The sequence below is a fragment of the Oncorhynchus masou genome, chromosome 3 (assembly GCF_036934945.1).
Source record: "Oncorhynchus masou masou isolate Uvic2021 chromosome 3, UVic_Omas_1.1, whole genome shotgun sequence".
NCBI lineage: Eukaryota > Metazoa > Chordata > Actinopteri > Salmoniformes > Salmonidae > Oncorhynchus > Oncorhynchus masou.
The window spans coordinates 5,577,985-5,601,373 of record NC_088214.1 but is presented as its reverse complement, the minus strand read 5'-3'; the positions used below and the strand labels follow the sequence as shown (position 1 = coordinate 5,601,373).

The following is a 23,389-nucleotide window of genomic DNA, read 5'->3' as shown; positions in this document are numbered from 1 at the left end:
AAACAATTAATCATAATCACTAGTTAACTACACATGGTTGATGATATTACTAGAAGCAGGTGCGTAAACATTCATTCAAATAGCATTTTCGTGCATTTTGCCAGCAGCTCTTCGTTGTGCGTCAAGCATTGCGTTGTTTATGACTTCAAACCTATCAACTCCTGAGATGAGGCTGGTGTGACCGAAGTGAAATGGCTGGCTAGTTAGCGCGCGCTAATAGCATTTCAAACTTCACTCGCTCTGAGTCTTGGGGTGGTTGTTTCCCTTGCTTTGCATGGGTAACGCTGCTTCGATGTGGTGGCTGTTGTCGTTGTGTTGCTGGTTCGAGCCCAGGGAGGAGCGAGGAGAGGGACGGAAGCTATACTGTTACACTGGCAATACTAAAGTGCCTGTAAGAACATCCAATAGTCAAAGGTTAATGAAATACAAATGGTAGAGAGAAATAGTCCTATAATTCCTATAATAACTCTACAACCTAACACTTCTTACCTGGGGATATTGAAGAATCATGTTAAAAGGAACCATCAGCTTTCATATGTTCTCATGTTCTGAGCAAGGAACTTAAACGTTAGCTTTCTTACATGGCACATATTGCACTTTTACATTATTCTCCAACACTTTGGTTTTTGCATTATTTAAACCAAATTGAACACGTTTAATTATCTACTTGAGGCTAAATTGATTTTATTGATGTTTTATATTAAGTTAAAATAAGTGTTAATTCAGTATTGTTGTAATTGTCATTATTACAAATACAATTTTTAAAAAAATGTTTTAAATATATATATATATATTACATATATTTATTATTTTTTTAAATCGACCGATTAAAATCGGTATCGGCTTTTTTGGTCCTCCAATAATCGGTATTGGCGTTGAAAAATCATAATCGGTCAACCTCTAGTATAAATCAATGAATAACTCAACTTCATTATTGAGCAGAAGTATAGCACTCTGGGGAAAAAAGAGCAGAGAAATACTAATGATATAGGAATGCACATAGCTGCTTCCCTGCAACCGAAAACAACCCGTGTGATGAAGGTAACACACAACCCGTGTGATGAAGGTAACACATAAACCCGTGTGATGAAGGTAACACATAAACCCGTGTGGTGAAGGTAACACATAAACCCGTGTGATGAAGGTAACACATAAACCCGTGTGATGAAGGTAACACATAAACCCGTGTGATGAAGGTAACACGCAACCCGTTTTATGAAGGTAACACACAACCCGTGTGATGAAGGTAGCAGAGTAGTGTAGTAGCTGTTGTTGACCCTGGTCTGACAGACTAAACCACTGATCAGAAAATAACCAGTGACATCAGCCACACATAGCCTAGCTGTAGACTAGCTGTAGACGCTCTCTCCCGCTTGTTCGGTCTCTTCCCGCTTCCCTGCCCCCCCATATGTCTCTCTCCCTCTCCCCCCCATATCTCTTCCCCTGTCTCTACCCCCCGCTCTCTCCACAGCCCCGTAAGTCAGTCAGTCTGACCCGGTAGAACCAGCCTATACAAGGCAGCATTCCTCTCCCTCCCTCCCCCTCTCTCTCTCTCTCTCTCTCTCTCCTCCAATCCACTCCCCCCTCCCTGCTCTCCTCCACTCCCCCCTCCCTTCCACTGGAGCGAGAGCTGCAGTCAGTGCACCCACGCTCACACACCCAGTCAACCGCCCCTCAACACTCCCAGTCAAACTCCCCTCCTACGCCCCTCAACCCCTACGCCCCCTCACCTCTCTGCGGGCCAAGCTGCAACACCAGGGCCAGTTCAGGAGGGTGCAACGTTAGTTACATAATGTTCAGAGGATAGAAATGTATTGTGTCACTCACAGTTAGGTCTTGGTAACGTCCCAAACCGCACACTATTCCCTATATAGTGGCCTACTTTTGATCAGAGCCCTATAGGTGTGTGGGTCCTGGTCAAAAGTAGGGGACAATGTAGGGAATAGGGTACCGTTTGTGTACAAACACGCACAAAGCCATCCCGCCCGCCCCCACTTAAGCCAATCAGATCACGTCTCCCTGTTCCTACTCCCCTCCTACAAGCAGCAGCTCAATGAGGAGCCACTAACACAGTGAAAAGTGAGGCGCTGGACAGAGACAGACAGACTCACTGCTGCAGGACTGAGAATAATGATAGGAATATTCTGGATGAGTCATTCACCCAGGATTCACCGGTCAATACTGAGGAGAATATATATATATATATATATATATATCGTCAGTCACAGGCTTCATTAGGGAATGTGTTGATGTTGTACCCACAACAACAATGCGGTCATATTTCAACCAAAAACCCTGGACGAACGGAGACATCCGCACAATGCTGAGAGCCCGTAGTGCAGCATTCAATGCACCAGTACATCACTGGGACCGTGGCCCTCCAGCAGGTGGTGAAGACAGCCCAGTACATCACTGGGACCGTGCTCCCACCCATCCAGGACATCTACTTGAAACGGTGCCTAGGGAAGGCCCGCAGCATCATCAAGGACCCCACACACCCCAGCCACAAGCTGTTCTCTCCCTTACCGTCGGGCAGACGGTATCGGAGCATAAGGTCTGATAGAAACAGTCTCTGAGCCTGTTGGTATCTACAAGCCATCAGACTGCTGAACACTTGAACTGAACTGACCACCTGCTCTGATTCTCCACAACTTAGCACACACCCACACACTATTACCATACTCTTATTATACTGCTCTGTTTATACACTGCCCCCAATCCCCCCCTTCACCAAAACACATGTAAATAATGAGACTATAAATTGTGTCTCCCTGTATCATATTGAAATGTTTATTCTATTCTACTGAGCCATTTACTTTATGTTCGTATACTTATCTTGTGTTGTTGCATTGTTGAGAAGGAACCTGGAAGCAAACATTTCATTGGATGATGTATACCATGTGTATCCCGTACACACAACTAATACAAACTTGATTTGGGACGCAGACAGGATGTCAAATCACCATCACTTCACCTCTAAAAGGATTGGCGTAATCTTCTGAGAGAAAAATGCATTATTCCAATGGAGTCACATTATTAAGGGCAGAGAGCAAACAGATACCATGATGACATCCACGTTGCAGGAGTCTCTCTCTCTCTCACTGTATGTCTGTATGTCTCTCCCTGTATGTCTGTATGTCTCTCCCTGTATGTCTGTATGTCTCTCCCTGTATGTCTGTATGTCTCTCCCTGTATGTCTCTCCCTGTATGTCTGTATGTCTCTCCCTGTATGTCTGTATGTCTCTCCCTGTATGTCTGTATGTCTCTCCCTGTATGTCTCTCCCTGTATGTCTGTATTGTCTCTCCCTGTATGTCTGTATTGTCTCTCCCTGTATGTCTGTATTGTCTCTCCCTGTATGTCTGTATGTCTGTATGTCTCTCCCTGTATGTCTGTATTGTCTCTCCCTGTATGTCTGTATGTCTCTCCCTGTATGTATGTATGTATGTATGTATGTATGTATGTATGTATGTATGTATGTATGTATGTATGTATGTATGTATGTATGTATGTATGTATGTCTCTCCCTGTATGTCTGTATGTCTCTCCCTGTATGTCTCTCCCTGTATGTCTCTCCCTGCATGTCTCTCCCTGTATGTCTGTATGTCTCTCCCTGTATGTCTGTATGTCTCTCCCTGTATGTCTGTATGTCTCTCCCTGTATGTCTGTATGTCTCTCCCTGTATGTCTGTATGTCTCTCCCTGTATGTCTGTATGTCTCTCCCTGTATGTCTGTATGTCTCTCCCTGTATGTCTGTATGTCTCTCCCTGTATGTCTGTATGTCTCTCCCTGTATGTCTGTATGTCTCTCCCTGTATGTCTGTATGTCTCTCCCTGTATGTCTGTATGTCTCTCCCTGTATGTCTGTATGTCTCTCCCTGCATGTCTGTATGTCTCTCCCTGTATGTCTGTATGTCTCTCCCTGTATGTCTCTCCCTGTATGTCTGTATTGTCTCTCCCTGTATGTCTGTATTGTCTCTCCCTGTATGTATGTATGTATGTATGTCTCTCCCTGTATGCATGTATGTCTCTCCCTGTATGTATGTATGTATGTATGTATGTATGTATGTATGTATGTATGTATGTCTCTCCCTGTATGTATGTATGTATGTATGTCTCTCCCTGTATGTATGTATGTCTCTCCCTGTATGTATGTATGTCTCTCCCTGTATGTATGTATGTCTCTCCCTGTATGTATGTATGTATGTATGTATGTATGTATGTATGTATGTATGTCTCTCCCTGTATGTCTGTATGTCTCTCCCTGTATGTCTGTATGTCTCTCCCTGTATGTCTGTATGTCTCTCCCTGTATGTCTGTATGTCTCTCCCTGTATGTCTGTATGTCTCTCCCTGTATGTCTGTATGTCTCTCCCTGTATGTCTGTATGTCTCTCCCTGTATGTCTGTATGTCTCTCCCTGTATGTCTGTATGTCTCTCCCTGCATGTCTGTATGTCTCTCCCTGTATGTCTGTATGTCTCTCCCTGTATGTCTCTCCCTGTATGTCTGTATTGTCTCTCCCTGTATGTCTGTATTGTCTCTCCCTGTATGTATGTATGTATGTATGTCTCTCCCTGTATGCATGTATGTCTCTCCCTGTATGTATGTATGTATGTATGTATGTATGTATGTATGTATGTATGTATGTCTCTCCCTGTATGTATGTATGTATGTATGTCTCTCCCTGTATGTATGTATGTCTCTCCCTGTATGTATGTATGTCTCTCCCTGTATGTATGTATGTATGTATGTATGTATGTATGTATGTATGTATGTATGTATGTATGTCTCTCCCTGTATGTATGTCTCTCCCTGTATGTATGTATGTATGTATGTATGTATGTATGTATGTATGTATGTATGTATGTATGTCTCTCCCTGTATGTATGTATGTATGTATGTATGTATGTATGTCTCTCCCTGTATGTATGTATGTATGTATGTATGTCTCTCCCTGTATGTATGTATGTATGTATGTATGTATGTATGTATGTATGTATGTATGTATGTATGTATGTATGTATGTATGTATGTATGTATGTATGTATGTATGTATGTATGTATGTATGTCTCTCCCTGTATGCATGTCTCTCCCTGTATGTATGTATGTATGTATGTATGTATGTATGTATGTATGTATGTATGTATGTATGTATGTATGTATGTATGTATGTATGTATGTATGTATGTCTCTCCCTGTATGTATGTATGTATGTATGTATGTATGTATGTATGTATGTATGTATGTATGTATGTATGTATGTATGTATGTATGTATGTATGTATGTATGTATGTCTCTCCCTGTATGTATGTATGTCTCTCCCTGTATGTATGTCTCTCCCTGTATGTATGTATGTATGTATGTCTCTCCCTGTATGTATGTATGTCTCTCCCTGTATGTATGTATGTATGTATGTATGTATGTATGTATGTATGTATGTATGTATGTATGTATGTATGTATGTATGTATGTATGTATGTATGTATGTATGTCTCTCCCTGTATGTATGTATGTATGTATGTATGTATGTATGTATGTATGTATGTATGTATGTATGTATGTATGTATGTATGTATGTATGTCTCTCTCACGCTCCCGGTCTGTATGACACTACCTGTTTGTCTCAAATTCTCTGACTGTCTCTCTCACACTGTCTCACTCTTCTCCATCTCTCCCTCCCTCTCATTTCATCATCCTCTCTCCCTCTCCCACGCTCTCCCTCTGGCTTCCAGTCAAATTAATGACTGCTTCTCTCACTTCAGTATGCTGGGTACTTAAATCTCTCCTTCAATCTAAGACCGACACAGCGAGAGAGAATTAACGAACTAGCCTAGGCATCCATCGATGACAGAGCTGGGCTATAGAGCAAGATTGACCGATATGGGATTTTTGTATCCGATACCGATTTTAGAGTGGAATATTCACAGATACGCAATATTTCGTATAATTATAGAAAACTTCAAACCAGCCAAGTCACCCATGATACAAGTCAGTATTCTATGTCCATCCATTTTCTGAGGACGTTGGGAGATGTGGAAACCGGCCACTAGGGGGCAACAGTGAGCGCTGTTAACTTCTAAGTAGGTTTTGGTTTACTAGGGCGTTGTGGACGGGCGTTGCTAGGGCGTTGTGGAAGGGGATGGGCGTTGCTAGGGCGTTGCGGACGGGGATGGGCGTTGCTAGGGCGTTGCGGACGGGCGTAAGCATCCTCTTTGCGATTCCGAAGGTTGTTTAAGATTTTTGTTTTAAGCCGACCCCAAACCTTAGTTAATGCCTGAACTATACTTTGGTAAATTTGAAGTCTGAGAAACATGGATGAACGTCTAATAGTGAAGTGAGACAGAGCTAGTTGCTTAAAAATAGACCTGAAAAAAACAATCCTCAGAAAGCTGATTTCTCAAATTTGAAGAAAGAACGTTAAAATGTAAGCACCATATAACATTTAACAGCCACACAAACGCTATATTTTTCAATGGACAAACTGTTACTCTTGTGAAAGGAGGATAAACAAGCTGAATCCAGGACCAAAAAATGCCTAGGATCTGAAGACAGCTGCCTAACGCTCGTCAGCTGGAAAACAACGACATAGCTAAATACCAATACACTGAAAATGTGTCCTGTGTTTTGATACCAGATACCAGTTGGTGGTTACTACTGGTATCTGATCTGAGGCGAGACGAAATCGTCCGCCACATTTTGGTGTTTTGGTAAGGGCTCAGAGTGACGTCGCGTACTCAAGACGGCTCAACCAATCACCCGACGGGTTCTATGAAACTGCCCGAGAGACACAGTTAGCCTTCGTCGATGAGTCATCAGTGGGAAGCTGGAACACCACTCGTGAAGGAGCCATTTCTATATATATATATATATATATAAACATCCCCCTCGACTCATATAAAACGTCCACCTCGCCTCATATAAGACGTCCCCCTCGCCTCATATAAGACGTCCCCCTCGCCTCATATAAGACGTCCCCCTCGCCTCATATAAGACGTCCCCCTCGCCTCATATAAGACGCCCCCTCGCCTCATATAAGACGCCCCCTCGCCTCATATAAGACGCCCCCCTCGCCTCATATAAGACGCCCCCCTCGCCTCATATAAGACGCCCACCTCGCCTCATATAAGACGCCCACCTCGCCTCATATAAGACGCCCACCTCGCCTCATATAAGACGTCCACCTCGCCTCATATAAGACGTCCACCTCGCCTCATATAAGACGTCCACCTCGCCTCATATAAGACGTCCACCTCGCCTCATATAAGACGTCCACCTCGCCTCATATAAGACGTCCACCTCGCCTCATATAAACGTCCACCTCGCCTCATATAAACGTCCACCTCGCCTCATATAAACGTCCACCTCGCCTCATATAAACGTCCACCTCGCCTCATATAAACGTCCACCTCGCCTCATATAAACGTCCACCTCGCCTCATATAAACGTCCACCTCGCCTCATATAAAACATCCACCTCGCCTCATATAAAACATCCACCTCGCCTCATATAAAACATCCACCTCGCCTCATATAAAACATCCCCCTCGCCTCATATAAACATCCACCTCGCTTCATATAAGACGTCCCCCTCGCCTCATATAAAACGTCCACCTCGCCTCATATAAAACGTCCCCCTCGCCTCATATAAAACGTCCCCCTCGCCTCATATAAAACGTCCCCCTCGCCTCATATAAAACGTCCCCCTCGCCTCATATAAAACGTCCACCTCGCCTCATATAAAACGTCCACCTCGCCTCATATAAAACGTCCACCTCGCCTCATATAAAACGTCCACCTCGCCTCATATAAACGTCCACCTCGCCTCATATAAACGTCCACCTCGCCTCATATAAACGTCCACCTCGCCTCATATAAACGTCCACCTCGCCTCATATAAACGTCCACCTCGCCTCATATAAACGTCCACCTCGCCTCATATAAACGTCCACCTCGCCTCATATAAACGTCCACCTCGCCTCATATAAACGTCCACCTCGCCTCATATAAACGTCCACCTCCTCATATAAACGTCCACCTCCTCATATAAACGTCCACCTCCTCATATAAACGTCCACCTCCTCATATAAACGTCCACCTCCTCATATAAACGTCCACCTCCTCATATAAACGTCCACCTCCTCATATAAACGTCCACCTCCTCATATAAACGTCCACCTCCTCATATAAACGTCCACCTCCTCATATAAACGTCCACCTCCTCATATAAACGTCCACCTCCTCATATAAACGTCCACCTCCTCATATAAACGTCCACCTCCTCATATAAACGTCCACCTCCTCATATAAACGTCCACCTCCTCATATAAACGTCCACCTCGCCTCATATAAACATCCCCCTCGCCTCATATAAAACATCCCCCTCGCCTCATATAAACATCCCCCTCGCCTCATATAAAACGTCCCCCTCGCCTCATATAAACATCCACCTCGCCTCATATAAACATCCCCCTCGCCTCATATAAAACATCCACCTCGCCTCATATAAAACGTCCACCTCGCTTCATATAAAACGTCCCCCTCGCCTCATATAAAACGTCCACCTCGCCTCATATAAAACGTCCACCTCGCTTCATATAAAACGTCCCCCTCGCCTCATATAAAACGTCCCCCTCGCCTCATATAAAACGTCCACCTCGCCTCATATAAAACGTCCCCCTCGCCTCATATAAAACGTCCCCCTCGCCTCATATAAAACGTCCCCCTCGCCTCATATAAAACGTCCCCCTCGCCTCATATAAAACGTCCCCCTCGCCTCATATAAAACATCCACCTCGCTTCATATAAACATCCACCTCGCTTCATATAAGACATCCACCTCGCTTCATATAAGACGTCCACCTCGCCTCATATAAACATCCCCCTCGCCTCATATAAACATCCACCTCGCCTCATATAAACATCCACTGCGCTTACATGGCTTGCTGAAATGACATGGAACGACCCACATACTAAAATTAGGCAGTTCTGTGCTTCCTATGTATGAATCATCGCAATGACATCACACAAAAACTAACATCAACCAGGACTTCCGGCTCTGCTCAGTCCACTGCATGGCTCCAAATATAGCCCACAGCTGGGGACGGACGGACAGACGTACAGACAGGAAAGGAACTGTCCATTACTGTTGCCTACCTATACAAACTGAGTTGGTTTATGCTGCTGGATGCATTCAGACTCAGTTTTCTGTTAGTTCTTGACTGGCCTGGACAGAGCCATGACCTCAACCCCATCGAACACCTTTGGGATGAATTGAGAGTACAGATTGTGAGCCAGGTCTAATCGCCCGACATCAGTGCCTGATGCCTCACTAATGCTTGTGGCTGAATGGAAGCAAGTCCCCGCAGCAATGTTCCAACATCCAACAAGTTCTCTCCACACCGATCTCAACAAACCATTTCTGTATGGAACTTGCTTTGTGCACAGGTGCATTGTCATACTGAAGGAAAGGGCCTTCCCCAAAACTGTTGCCAGAAAGTTGGAAGCACAGAATCATCTGGAACGTCATTGTATGCTGTAGCGTTAAGCTTACCCTTCGCTGGAACTAAGGGGCCCAGTCTGAACTATGAAAAACAGCCCCAGACCATTATTCCTCCTCCACCAAACTTTACAGTTGACACTATGCATTCGGGCAGGTAGCAAGCTTTACACCACCCCAGGCGAAGCTTGGCACTGGCTCATGGTGATCTTAGGCTTGTGTGCGGCTGCTCGGCCATGAAAACCCATTTCATGAAGCTCCAGATGAACAGTTCTTGTGCTAACGTTGCTTCCAGAGGCAGTTGGAACTTGGTAGTAAGTGTTGCAACTGAGGACAGAGGAGTTTGACAAGCTACGAGCTTCAGCGGTCCCATTCTGTGAGCTTGTGTGGCCTACCACTTTGCAGCTAAGCCGTTGTTGTTCTCAGACATTTCCACTTCACAATAACAGCACTTAAAGTTGACCAGGGCAGCTTTAGCAGGGCAGACATTTGACAAACTGACTTGTTGGAAAGGTGGCGTCCTATGACAGTGCCACGTTGAAAGTCACTGCGCTCTAAATTAAGGCCATGCTACTGCCTAGGTTTGTCTATGGAGATTGCATGGCTGTGTGCTTGATTTTATACACTGGTCTGCAACGGGTGGGGCTGAAATAGCCAAATCCACTAACTTGAAGGGGTGTCCACATACCTTTGTATATATAGTGTACATGACTAATGAAAATACACACAATTGAATTCCAATAAATTATGCAAATTAACCTATTGACCGATAAGCATGATGGTCAAATGGATTTCCATCAACTAATATTTTGTAATTGGATTGTTTTTTTCTCACGATCGATTTGGCCAGCGTCAATTTTATCAATCGACTTGTCATTATAATTTTTGGGGCCAAAAGCTGTCAATTACTCTGACAGACTAGAAGTATGACAGTGTGTGGAACATCCAATGTGCAGGAATGAATTCAACCACTAAATATAGACTTCAAACAGCATAGACTGTTTCAGTCTCTCACTAAAAGACTTCATATAAACAACATAACCACGTATCTTGGACCTTGACAGTGAAATAATTAGTCAATCTGCACCGGAGAGCACAAATAAACAATCACTTGTGGTCCAGTTGCTCTGGAAAGCAGGCAGCAGCTCGTTCCATTCAACACTAAACTGTTCACACACACACACACACACACACAAAAATAAGGCATTAGGGAGTGGGTGCAACAACAGCTTCGCATGGTCTAACCATTTCAGGAGAATGTGTTATTCCAACTCCGAAGCAGCTTGCCAACCAGCCCGCCTCTCTGTCAGAAGACCCTGTGTGTGTGTGTGCACTACGTGCGTCGCAGTCCAGACTCGTGGGTGGGTTTGTGGTTGTTGACACATCATAACTGTGTGCTTGTGTAAGATTTGGGATGTCCTTCCCCTGGTCCACACAGACCAGTCCCGGTGTGTAATCTAAATTCAAAGATTTTTCAAAAATGACAGTGAACGTAAGGAGTAGGCTACGTATGCAGTGTTGTTGAAGTATCCAAATCAACATAAGAACACAAGGGCCTATTTAAAACATGTGATACAAAAACCAGCAAAAACCAAGTCATGAGGTTGAAGGAATTGTCCGTAGAGCTCCAAGACAGGATTGTGTCGAGGCACAGATCTGGGGAAGGGTACCAAAACATTTCTGCAGCATTGAAGGTCCCTAAGAAAACAGTGGCCTCCATCATTCTTAAATGGAAGGAATTTGGAACCACCTAGACTCTTCCGAGAGCTGACCGACCGGCCAAACTGAGCATTCAGGGGAGAAGGGAGGTTGGGCAGGGAGGTGACCAAGAACCCGATGGTCACTCTGACAGAGCTCCAGAGGTCAAATCGAACTTTAATTGTAACATGCTCCAAATACAACAAGTGTAGACTACCGTGAAATGCTTACTTACAAGCCCTTAACCAACAGTGTAGTTCAAGAAGAGTCCTCTGTGGATATGGGAAAACCTTCCAGAAGGACAACCATCTCTGCAGCACTCCACCAAATCATGCCTTCATGGCGTCACGTCTGGAGGAATCCAGGCACCGACTCATCACCTGGCCAATACCATCCCTATGGTGAAGCATAGTGGTGGCAGAATCATGCTGTGGGGATGTTTTTCAATGACATGGACTGGGAGACTAGTCAGGATCGAAGGAAAGATGAATGGAGCAGTGTACAGAGAGATCCATGATGAAAACCGTCTCCAGAGCGCTCAGGACCTCAGACTTCCAACAGGACCATGATCCTAAGCACACGGCCAAGACAACGCAGGAGTGGCTTCAGGACAAGTCTCAGAATGTACTTGAGCAGCCCAGCCAGAGCCTGGACTTGAACCCGATCTAACATCGCTGGAGAGACCTGAAAATAGCAGTGCCAAACTTGTAGCGTCATACGCAAGAAGAATCGAGGCTGTAATCGCTGCCAAAGGTCCTTCAACAAAGTACTGAGTAAAGGGTCCGAATATTCATGTAAATATGATTTAAGTATTTTTTTATTACACATGAACAAAAAAAATAATAGAAAAAGTATTTTTACTTTGTTATTATGCGTAGATTTGTTCCCTCCCCACCCCCATCAATGCAATATATATTAGAATAAGGCTATACCGTAACAAAATGTCTAAATCCTGTTTTTCGTGAAATGTTATGATATTTGGATGAATCCAGGTCAAAGTATGATGACTAAAGTTTGATCAAAACGACCGTTGGTTCTACATCGATAAAGTCTGACCAAAACGACCGTTGGTTCTACATCGATCTACATCTTCCCAAACTTGCTGGTAGTTAGCCATGAGAGAAAAAGTACTTTCGAAAATGTAGCATTTCTATCCACCCCCCCCAAAAAAAAAATATTACGGGTAATATTTTAGTCACAAAAAAGGTTATTTTACATGGAAATCAGAATAACTGTTTGGGATCTTTAAAACAGAGTGAAGTCACTCTGCACTGCGTCCCTGTCTAATATCTGTGTTGTGTAATACCATCATGCTGAGACTATTGGGCTAGTCAAGTCTGGCCAAAAATAGTCAACAACAGCAGTATCACCTGGAAGAACTGTGAGGATAATGGCAACGATATAATAATAAGAATCAAATATACCCCAGCTGTAGGGCTTCCGAATGGCACTGCATCTCAGTGCTAGAGGCATCACTACAAACCCTGGTTCAATTCCAGGCTGTATCACAACTGGCCGTGATTGGGAGTCCCATACCGCGGCACACAATTGGCCCAGCGTCGTCCGCGTTTGGCCGGGGTAGGCTGTCATTGTAAATAAGAATTTGTTCTTAATAGCACCATACCCCAGCCTTTTAGCACCATACCCCAGCCCCCTAGCACCATACCCCAGCCTTTTAGCACCATACCCCAGCCTTTTAGCACCATACCCCAGCCCCCTAGCACCATACCCCAGCCCCCTAGCACCATACCCCAGCCCCCTAGCACCATACCCCAGCCCCCTAGCACCATACCCCAGCCCCCTAGCACCATACCCCAGCCCCCTAGCACCATACCCCAGCCCCCTAGCACCATACCCCAGCCCCCTAGCACCATACCCCAGCCCCCTAGCACCATACCCCAGCCCCCTAGCACCATACCCCAGCCCCATACCCCAGCCCCCTAGCACCATACCCCAACCCTTTAGCACCATACCCCAGCCCCCTAGCACCATACCCCAGCCCCCTAGCACCATACCCCAGCCCCATACCCCAGCCCCCTAGCACCATACCCCAGCCCCCTAGCACCATACCCCAGCCCCCTAGCACCATACCCCAGCCCCCTAGCACCATACCCCAGCCCCCTAGCACCATACCCCAGCCCCCTAGCACCATACCCCAGCCCCCTAGCACCATACCCCAGCCACCATACCCCAGCACCAACAGGATAGTTAGCCTATATTTAGACGGACACCCCAGCCAGCCTGGCAGGCAGCAGCAGCAGCAGCTTTAACAGTGGCTGTAGAGTAGACAGAGAACAGAAGGGCACTTGTGTTTGACGGCAGCCGGGAGAGCAGAGGTGGACTGAGGCCAAAGGTGGTGGCCAATTCTGTTCCTGGCAGTTGGTCTGGTGCTTCTTCAGCCATTAACTTTAATCTACTTTATTCATGTTAGCTTACTAACCAAGACTAAAAAAAAAACTGCTTGGGATGTGCATCACAGTCAAATCAACTGCTTGAAAAGGTAAGAAAATGACATTTTATATAGTGAGGCACCCATTGGTACAATTCAACACGAGGAGATATATTTCTCATGCATGTGAAATCTTAACCTCAGATACAAAAGTTAAAAATCAGACATAGCCTACGCAACACAGGGGACAACAACAGTCCCTTCACTCCAGGATGGGCAAACATATGGCCCTGCAGGCAAGGTTTGACTCAAAACATGTAATATATATTACATATTTTCTAGGGGTAGAAAAATGAACTCGGTATACTATAAAATGACTCAAAGCAAATGTAAACTATGTAGAAACTGTGTCTAAATAATAATTGACATCCTTTTAACACCCCTGCTCTATGCCCTGCCTCTGCCAGATGTTCCATTGGCGTGTCCAGACGCTTCTGTCCAGATTTTCACAAAACGGACAGCAGTCTGTAATTATTGCTCAGATACAATCCTAGTTGCAATGTTCATGTTGGCGTTGGCACCATGAGGAACATGTTCTGTGTGACTCATTCAGTGCGAGAGAGAGAAACCGAGAGCGAGCATGGGTGGATAGGAGAGATATGTTGGATCAGAGAGAGAAACCGAGAGCGAGCATGGGTGGATAGGAGAGATATGTTGGATCAGAGAGAGAAACCGAGAGCGAGCATGGGTGGATAGGAGAGATATGTTGGATCAGAGAGAGAAACCGAGAGTGAGCATGGGTGGATAGGAGAGATATGTTGGATCAGAGAGAGAAACCGAGAGTGAGCATGGGTGGATAGGAGAGATATGTTGGATCAGAGAGAGAAACCGAGAGCGAGCATGGGTGGATAGGAGAGATATGTTGGATCAGAGAGAGAAACCGAGAGTGAGCATGGGTGGATAGGAGAGATATGTTGGATCAGAGAGAGAAACCGAGAGCGAGCATGGGTGGATAGGAGAGATATGTTGGATCAGAGAGAGAAACCGAGAGCGAGCATGGGTGGATAGGAGAGATATGTTGGATCAGAGAGAGAAACCGAGAGTGAGCATGGGTGGATAGGAGAGATATGTTGGATCAGAGAGAGAAACCGAGAGTGAGCATGGGTGGATAGGAGAGATATGTTGGATCAGAGAGAGAAACCGAGAGCGAGCATGGGTGGATAGGAGAGAAACCGAGAGCGAGCATGGGTGGATAGGAGAGATATGTTGGATCAGAGAGAGAAACCGAGAGCGAGCATGGGTGGATAGGAGAGATATGTTGGATCAGAGAGAGAAACCGAGAGCGAGCATGGGTGGATAGGAGAGATATGTTGGATCAGAGAGAGAACGGGAGTGAAAGAAGCAGAACCGCAAACACAACCAGTGTGAGCAGCAGCATCACTGAGCTCTGCTTTCAGCGGCCTGGCCTCAAATATGACAACCACGGAGAGAAACTCCCTCTCCCTTCATCCCTCCCTCTCCACCAGCCTCTCAAGCTCACCCTCTCTGGGTCAGTGCCATGGGGAGTTAGTGTCATCTGAGCCGGCTCTGCACTGAGAAGAGGGCCTGCTCTCCGACCTACTCATATCTAAACTACGGCATACAGACACTTCTTGTTCTTTACTTCAGTCAGACTCGGAACGGATAGTAGCATCAAATGACCCGTTGTGGGTGTACTGAAATTAGGGCTGGGTGATTATATTTAACCAATTCAATTAATTTGAATCGCATTTACACACACACACACACACACACCAACAAAGATAAGAGATCACTTCCTCCACTCTCACAAGTGGTTTCAACTCGCTATTTACATTTGAGGTTAAATCCAACAGAAAATCAGTCATATGGACACAAATACACTGATATTATTTGATTGTAATAGAGGGGGCTCTAAATGAATTTAAAAATATATATTTGCTATCACTAAAAAATTAGGAGCAACACATAAAATGTAGGAACCCCAGAGAATAAGATTGTTTAGATTGATTGGGATAGAGCCTATATTGGGGCTATATGAATTCTTGCTAATTTTGAAGGACATGTTGTGCCCTAGAAACAAACATGTAACACTGTAAAGACATGAATATATTATAAAAGCCTAAATGTTGATACGAATACCTGTCATTGAAATGAGTCATTTGTAGCATGTATTGAGTTTTCAATATTGGTACATCAGGTGATCGTCTGCAAATAAGTGTGGTTTATATTCATGTTTGCCAATACCTGTTACGTTTGGGTCCCGTCTAATTATTTCTGCAAGCGGTTTAATTGCCAGTGCAAACAGAAGGGGGGAGAGGGGACATCTCTGCCTTGTGCCCCTTTCTAAAGCAATTTCATCAGATAATGTATTATGTGTGTATATATTTTGCTTTAGGACATATATAAAATATTTTTTCTAAAATGTATTATTTCAGATGGAAAATGGAAAGCTTCCAAAGTTTTGAATAGAAAAATGCAATTCAAGACAGGCAAAGGCCTTTTCGGCATTAACAGCCATTATTGATAAATCTACATCTTGTTTTATAGCGTATTGTATTAAAACAGAACTTGTTCGCGTCTATTTTTAATAAACCCTGTTTAATTTATATGTATCAAGTCTGGTAAGACTTGCCATTTGATTGCTTATGAGTTTTGTTATTATTTTATTGTCACAATTTATTCAACTGGGTTTGTAAACATCAGGAGATGTTGCGGGTTTTAGTATAATTGAAATAACTGTTTGATACATTGAACTAGGAACCACTGAATTGAGTTGTGTGTGTAAATAGGGGAGCTACTTTGTCACAAATTGTTTAATAGAATTCTATGGGAAAGCAGTCCAGGTGCTTTTCTCTGCACAAATGTTTTTTAACAGTGTCTAATGTCTCTTCTTGGGTGATCTCTGTTTTCTGTGATGTTTTGTCTCCTGATAATTGATTCAGGGTTGTCGAGTTCAAGAAAGCTGTAGGATTGGTCAGAAGACATTCTTTAAAAAAAATAATTACTCTCAGAATTAAAAGGAAAGTTTTACATCTTCCTTAGTCTGAAGGTGGTTTTAACCTTCCAGGCGTGAAATTGCATCAACTTCTCCACCCAGGGCTTTAGTAAAAATTCACTAAAGAGGAACAATGGGTGCCAATATTGAAGATGCTCATTCTCATCCCCCAGAATCTTTTTACGTGTCTGTTTTCAAAGGATAAAGCTCAGAACATGAACAACTTCATATATTTTAGAAAACTATAACAATACGGAAGAAAATTTTACTGTTTAGACAAGAACCAATATCACTCCCTAAAAAAACCTCAACCCCATCCTTTGATAGCTTTTCAGAATTCACCGATTAATTGATCCACATGGAAAACTAAAAACATAGAAACTATAAATTACTTGGTAATAATAAATACATGTATTTCCATGACAAAATTAAAAAGCAACTTTGGACTGAGGAATGTAGATATTTTCAAATACATGAAACTTAAGTTTCATAAAGAAATGTTGATTTGAAATCTTTTGGACATCAGAGTAACCTTGAGGGAAAAGTGCAACCATGATGTTGCTTTACAACGGTACCGTGAAGCCTTATCTTGACAACAATTATTATTATTTGGAGAAGGGGAGAAAAAAAAAAATCACAAATTGCACAGTGGTCCAAAATAAATTTTAAAAAAATATATTTTGGCGCATATGCAACCAAATTGTTTGAAATTTAACCTTTCTAAAGATACCCCGTCTCAACTCGTCAAATTGCAGAGAGCAGACACTCCTAAAACAGGATGTCTATGAACAGAATTCTGGATTATGTTCAGTTTGTCACGGGCTGCATTGTCGTACCACCGGCAGCATTTTAACCAAAGAATGTTACACGAGCTGTCTAGTCTTTTATAAATGTGCAATAAGCATAAAACAAAATGATAAGGAATTTGAAACTTCTTCTCTTTCTGAGAAATAAAGATAGGCCATTTTGATTTGAACATCTGAACAAAGTGGACAGGCTAGCATGCTGTTCAAACAGTTGCAGACAGACAGAAGGGTGTGTTCATAACTATTCAACTGTTCTACTTTGTTAGCTAGCATATTGATCCAAGTTGGCTAAAGTTTAAATATAAAGATTAGCTGGCTACTCACTTGGACGTGAGCTTGTTCTTGAGAGATTGTTAATGAGGCCTGTGTTCATGTTCTAGAATACCTACAATAAGGTTTGTCATTATTAGTGAATGTGCAAGGTTCTGGTTAAAATTCTAACCAAGAGTACTTTCATAGACTTGATAGCCAGATCATTGCAACAACAACAACAAAAAAGCAGGTTAAACTATTGTGATAAAATAATACAATTATTAGTGGGTCTCATGGTTGTAGAAGGCTTATATTTAGCCTAGATATAATTTCACAAGCCCTGAATTCATTATCGCTGACTGTTTGAAATGCAGTACATTTGACCTTTAAAATGTACAACAAAGCTTATTTAGATAAAACATTTATAAAAAATAAAATTGAGAGTCAGACATAAATTTGAAAAAAAAAAAAAAAAAATTTTTTGGGCCATATCGCCCAGCCCTAACTGAACTGCATCATATCCCATTATGTGCTGTAATGATTTACGCCAACTGTGTGTGTGTGAACAAAACTAACCTAGTTATGTTAGCAATTTCCACTTGGCTGTCAGACCAACAACATGCATTCTTTCTTAGGAGGAAGGAAGGAGCCGACAGTAATTGGTCTGAGCTGCGCTAGGCTAATCATCGCTAATGAGATTACAACAAAGCCACACTCATCTAATGAAACCTGAACGACTAAGGCCATTAGTAAAAGGCTTTAGAACCTCAGTTGAACCAACACAGGTCCTTCATATTAGGCCTATGGCAGCATCTCAAATGGCATCACATTTCCTATATAGTGCACTACTTTTGACCGGGGTCCATTTGAATAGGATGACATTTGGGATTCAGCCTCTCACTCCTTGCTGGTGGGTCTTTTTCTGGTGGATAGCGCAAATTATAGGTCCATCTGTCATTGGGCTTCAGTGATTGGTTGACACAGGTCAAAGTGCATGACCTTTCCCAGACTGGCCACTGCCACACCTTCACACTTTGGCCCCATGACCCTACTTGACCCTGTTTGGCTCCTTTTGGAATTTATTGCACAGAAGAGCAATAGCTGGGAACTGGAAAATGTGTGGGTCTGCCCAGACAGTGATTCCTCGGGACAGAGAGATACCAGCATCGCGATAATCGTTAATATCTTGGCAAGGAAACAAAACACAAAGCGGATTCACCTTCGATAGGAAAACAGCCTCTTTTACGCTGCTGCTACTCTCCAACTATGAACTATAAACACTTTAACTCTACCTACATGTACATATTACCTACATGTACATATTACCTCGACTAACCTGTCCCACCGCACATTGACTCTGTACCAGTACCCCCTGTATATAGTCTCCACATTGACTCTGTACCGGTACCCCTGTATATAGCCTCCACATTGACTCTGTCCCGGTACCCCCTGTATATAGTCTCCACATTGACTCTGTACCGGTACCCCTGTATATAGCCTCCACATTGACTCTGTACCAGTACCCCCTGTATATAGCCTCCACATTGACTCTGTACCGGTACCCCTGTATATAGCCTCCACATTGACTCTGTACCGGTACCCCCTGTATATAGCCTCCACATTGACTCTGTCCCGGTACCCCCTGTATATAGTCTCCACATTGACTCTGTACCGGTACCCCTGTATATAGCCTCCACATTGACTCTGTACCAGTACCCCTGTATATAGCCTCCACATTGACTCTGTACCGGTACCCCCTGTATATAGTCTCCACATTGACTCTGTACCGGTACCCCTGTATATAGCCTCCACATTGACTCTGTCCCGGTACCCCCTGTATATAGTCTCCACATTGACTCTGTACCGGTACCCCTGTATATAGCCTCCACATTGACTCTGTACCGGTACCCCCTGTATATAGCCTCCACATTGACTCTGTACCGGTACCCCTGTATATAGCCTCCACATTGACTCTGTACCGGTACCCCCTGTATATAGCCTCCACATTGACTCTGTCCCGGTACCCCCTGTATATAGTCTCCACATTGACTCTGTACCGGTACCCCTGTATATAGCCTCCACATTGACTCTGTACCAGTACCCCCTGTATATAGCCTCCACATTGACTCTGTACCGGTACCCCCTGTATATAGCCTCCACATTGACTCTGTACCGTAATACCCTGTATATAGCCTCCACATTGACTCTGTACCGGTACCCCCTGTATATAGCCTCCACATTGACTCTGTACCGGTACCCCCTGTATATAGCCTCCACATTGACTCTGTACCGGTACCCCCTGTATATAGCCTCCACATTGACTCTGTACCGGTACCCCCTGTATATAGCCTCCACATTGACTCTGTACCGGTACCCCTGTATGTAGCCTCCACATTGACTCTGTACCGGTACCCCCTGTATGTAGCCTCCACATTGACTCTGTACCGGTACCCCCTGTATATAGCCTCCACATTGACTCTGTACCGGTACCCCCTGTATGTAGCCTCCACATTGACTCTGTACCGGTACCCCCTGTATATAGCCTCCACATTGACTCTGTACCGGTACCCCCTGTATGTAGCCTCCACATTGACTCTGTACCGGTACCCCCTGTATATAGCCTCGCTACTGTTATTTTACTGCTGCTCTTTAATTGTTATTTTTATTTCTTATCCATTTTTTTTTTACCTAACACTTATTTTTCTGAAAACTGCATAGTTGGTTAAGTTAGCATTTCACTGCAAGGTTGTATTCGGCGCATGTGACAAATAAAATGTGATTTGATACTGGCCCCATGTTGACTCCAATGCTTCCCACAGTTGTGTCAAGGTCGCTGTGTTACCTTTGGGTAGTGGACCATTCTTGTTAGTTACACAGGAAACTGTTGAGCGTGAAAAACCCAGCAGTGTTGATGTTCTTGACACAAACTAGTGCACCTGGCACCTTTTACCATGCCCCATTCAAAAGCACTTAAATATTGTCTTGCCCATTCACAAATAGATTGTGTAGGCCTGTCTCAAAGCTTAAAATTACTTATTAAACCTGCCTCCTTCCCTTCATCTAACCTGACTGAAATGGATTTAACAAGTGACATCAATAAGGGATAGCTTTCACCAGGATTTACCTGGTTAGTTTCTCATGGAAAGACCAGGTGTTCCTAATGTTTTGTGCACTCAGGTTTTTAAAGGATCACAGAGTGGTCTGCTTCCTGTTAAAATCTTAGCCGGGGGGGGGGGGGGTGATACTGCAATACTGGTATCGTCACAGACCTAGCATTTCTCTTAACATTGTATAGAAGGGAGTGCGGCAGTACTGGTCTACCCAATACTACACCTAAACCTCAATTGATAAATACCACAATCCATCACCCACAGCCTTGTAGTAATTCTCAAAAAACAGTCATCATCCTATTCCTTTATTAAACGTCTGTCCGTATTATACTGACTTATAAAAGCTCCATCATCTACTTCAATAGCCTCAACAGTCCAGGTAGCTAGAATCAGCATTTCCTGCTAGCTTCAGGGATCTGACTGGTACTGATACACGCCAGATACTGGTACTGATAGTGTCTGAATGACCCAGGAAACCCAGTCGCCACACACTGTAAATGTTACAGGAGCAGCCAACGGACTGGAAGGGAACACAATGCCACAAGAGGTTTAACTTTATGACGCTTTAATCCACTAACATGCTGACAATGAGTGATTGATGTCACGAGGGCTTATGCCGTAAGTGTGCAGAAGGAATGCAATGAAGACGGAATGGGTTGACTTGTTCACAGTTGGTGCCAACCTGCAAAGTAGGTTTAGGCTCGATGTTGAGTACTTTATCGGTCTGTTTAGGGATATTTAGTCCTCGGCCTACACCAGACAAGCAGTGGGGTGCCACCACAATGTGTTCAACAGCCATCGGAGACACAATACCCCGAGTCACACACTGAAGCATTGGCCTTAGGGCAATTCCACGTTAACTGAGTGATGCTTAGTCTCAAGTGATTTTTTACATAAAAAATGGCTGCCAAACCAAAAACAATAATTGCAAAGTTAATAAACACCATACAAACACTATGCACAAGGACTACGCTGAATAACTTCCACAGAGAATATTACAGTGCAGATGCAAAGTTTGGTAACAGAATGGTAGTTTGTGTTGTTTGGGCTGTCCGTTTTTACCAAACTTTCCATCTGCACTGTTCAAGTAAATGTGTTTTTGTAAAATTGTATGGAAATTGTTAATAAAAACTAAGGTTTTTAAAAAGTTCCACTGTTTCCGTGGAATTGACACTTACCATAAAATCTTCTGTCATTACCTCAGGCTATTCAGAGAGATGGACCTTAAAGAGGGACATGAAGTGACCTAACAACTTGCAAAGTTAGTGTGTGGAGATAGCTATTGAAAATGTTATCAGACACCAAACACCCTGAATCACATACTTGATTTATTTATGCTATCCAGTGCAGTTTAGCAATTCACTCACATGATTGGCATTAACTCGCTTAGTTTCAAGCAGGGTCATGGAGTGACCTAGTCTAAACAGCTGAAGAGCAGACATGGGTCCAGCTACACATGAAGTGACCTAGTCTAACAGCAGACATGGGTCCAGCTACACATGAAGTGACCTAGTCTAACAGCAGACATGGGTCCAGCTACACATGAAGTGACCTAGTCTAACAGCAGACATGGGTCCAGCTACACATGGAGTGACTTAGTCTAACAGCAGACATATAGGTCCAGCTACACATGGAGTGACCTAGTCTAACAGCAGACATGGGTCCAGCTACACATGGAGTGACCTAGTCTAACAGCAGACATGGGTCCAGCTACACATGGAGTGACCTAGTCTAACAGCAGACATGGGTCCAGCTACACATGGAGTGACCTAGTCTAACAGCAGACATATAGGTCCAGCTACACATGAAGTGACCTAGTCTAACAGCAGACATGGGTCCAGCTACACATGGAGTGACCTAGTCTAACAGCAGACATGGGTCCAGCTACACATGGAGTGACCTAGTCTAACAGCAGACATGGGTCCAGCTACACATGGAGTGACCTAGTCTAACAGCAGACATATAGGTCCAGCTACACATGGAGTGACCTAGTCTAACAGCAGACATATAGGTCCAGCTACACATGGAGTGACCTAGTCTAACAGCAGACATGGGTCCAGCTACACATGGAGTGACCTAGTCTAACAGCAGACATATAGGTCCAGCTACACATGGAGTGACCTAGTCTAACAGCAGACATGGGTCCAGCTACACATGAAGTGACCTAGTCTAACAGCAGACATGGGTCCAGCTACACATGGAGTGACTTAGTCTAACAGCTGTAGAGCAGACATATACAGTTGAAGTCAGAAGTTCATACACCTTAGCCAGATTACATTTAAACTCAGTTTTTCACAATTCCTGACATTTAATCCTAGTAAAAATGCACTGTCTTAGGTCAGTTAGTATCACCACTTTATTTTAAGAATGTGAAATATCAGAATAATAGCAGAGAGAATGATTAATTTCAGCTTTTATTTATTTTATCACATTCCCAGTGGGTCAGAAGTTTGCATACACTCAATTAATATTTGGTAGCATTGCTTTTAAATTGTTTAACTTGGGTCAAACGTTTCGGGTAGCCTTCCACAAGCTACCTACAATAAGTTGGGTGAATGTTGGCCCATTCCTCCTGACAGAGTTGGTGTAACTGAGTCAGGTTTGTAGGCCTCCTTGCTCGCACA

At 43.8% G+C, this 23,389-nt stretch overlaps 1 protein-coding gene across 2 annotated transcripts in view; it reads right to left on the bottom strand.

The window, feature by feature from the left end:
- Positions 1-23,389, bottom strand: part of LOC135509144 (CTD small phosphatase-like protein) — a 50,194-nt gene that overhangs the window by 21,566 nt on the left and 5,239 nt on the right. The gene's annotated exons all lie outside the window — the stretch shown is intronic.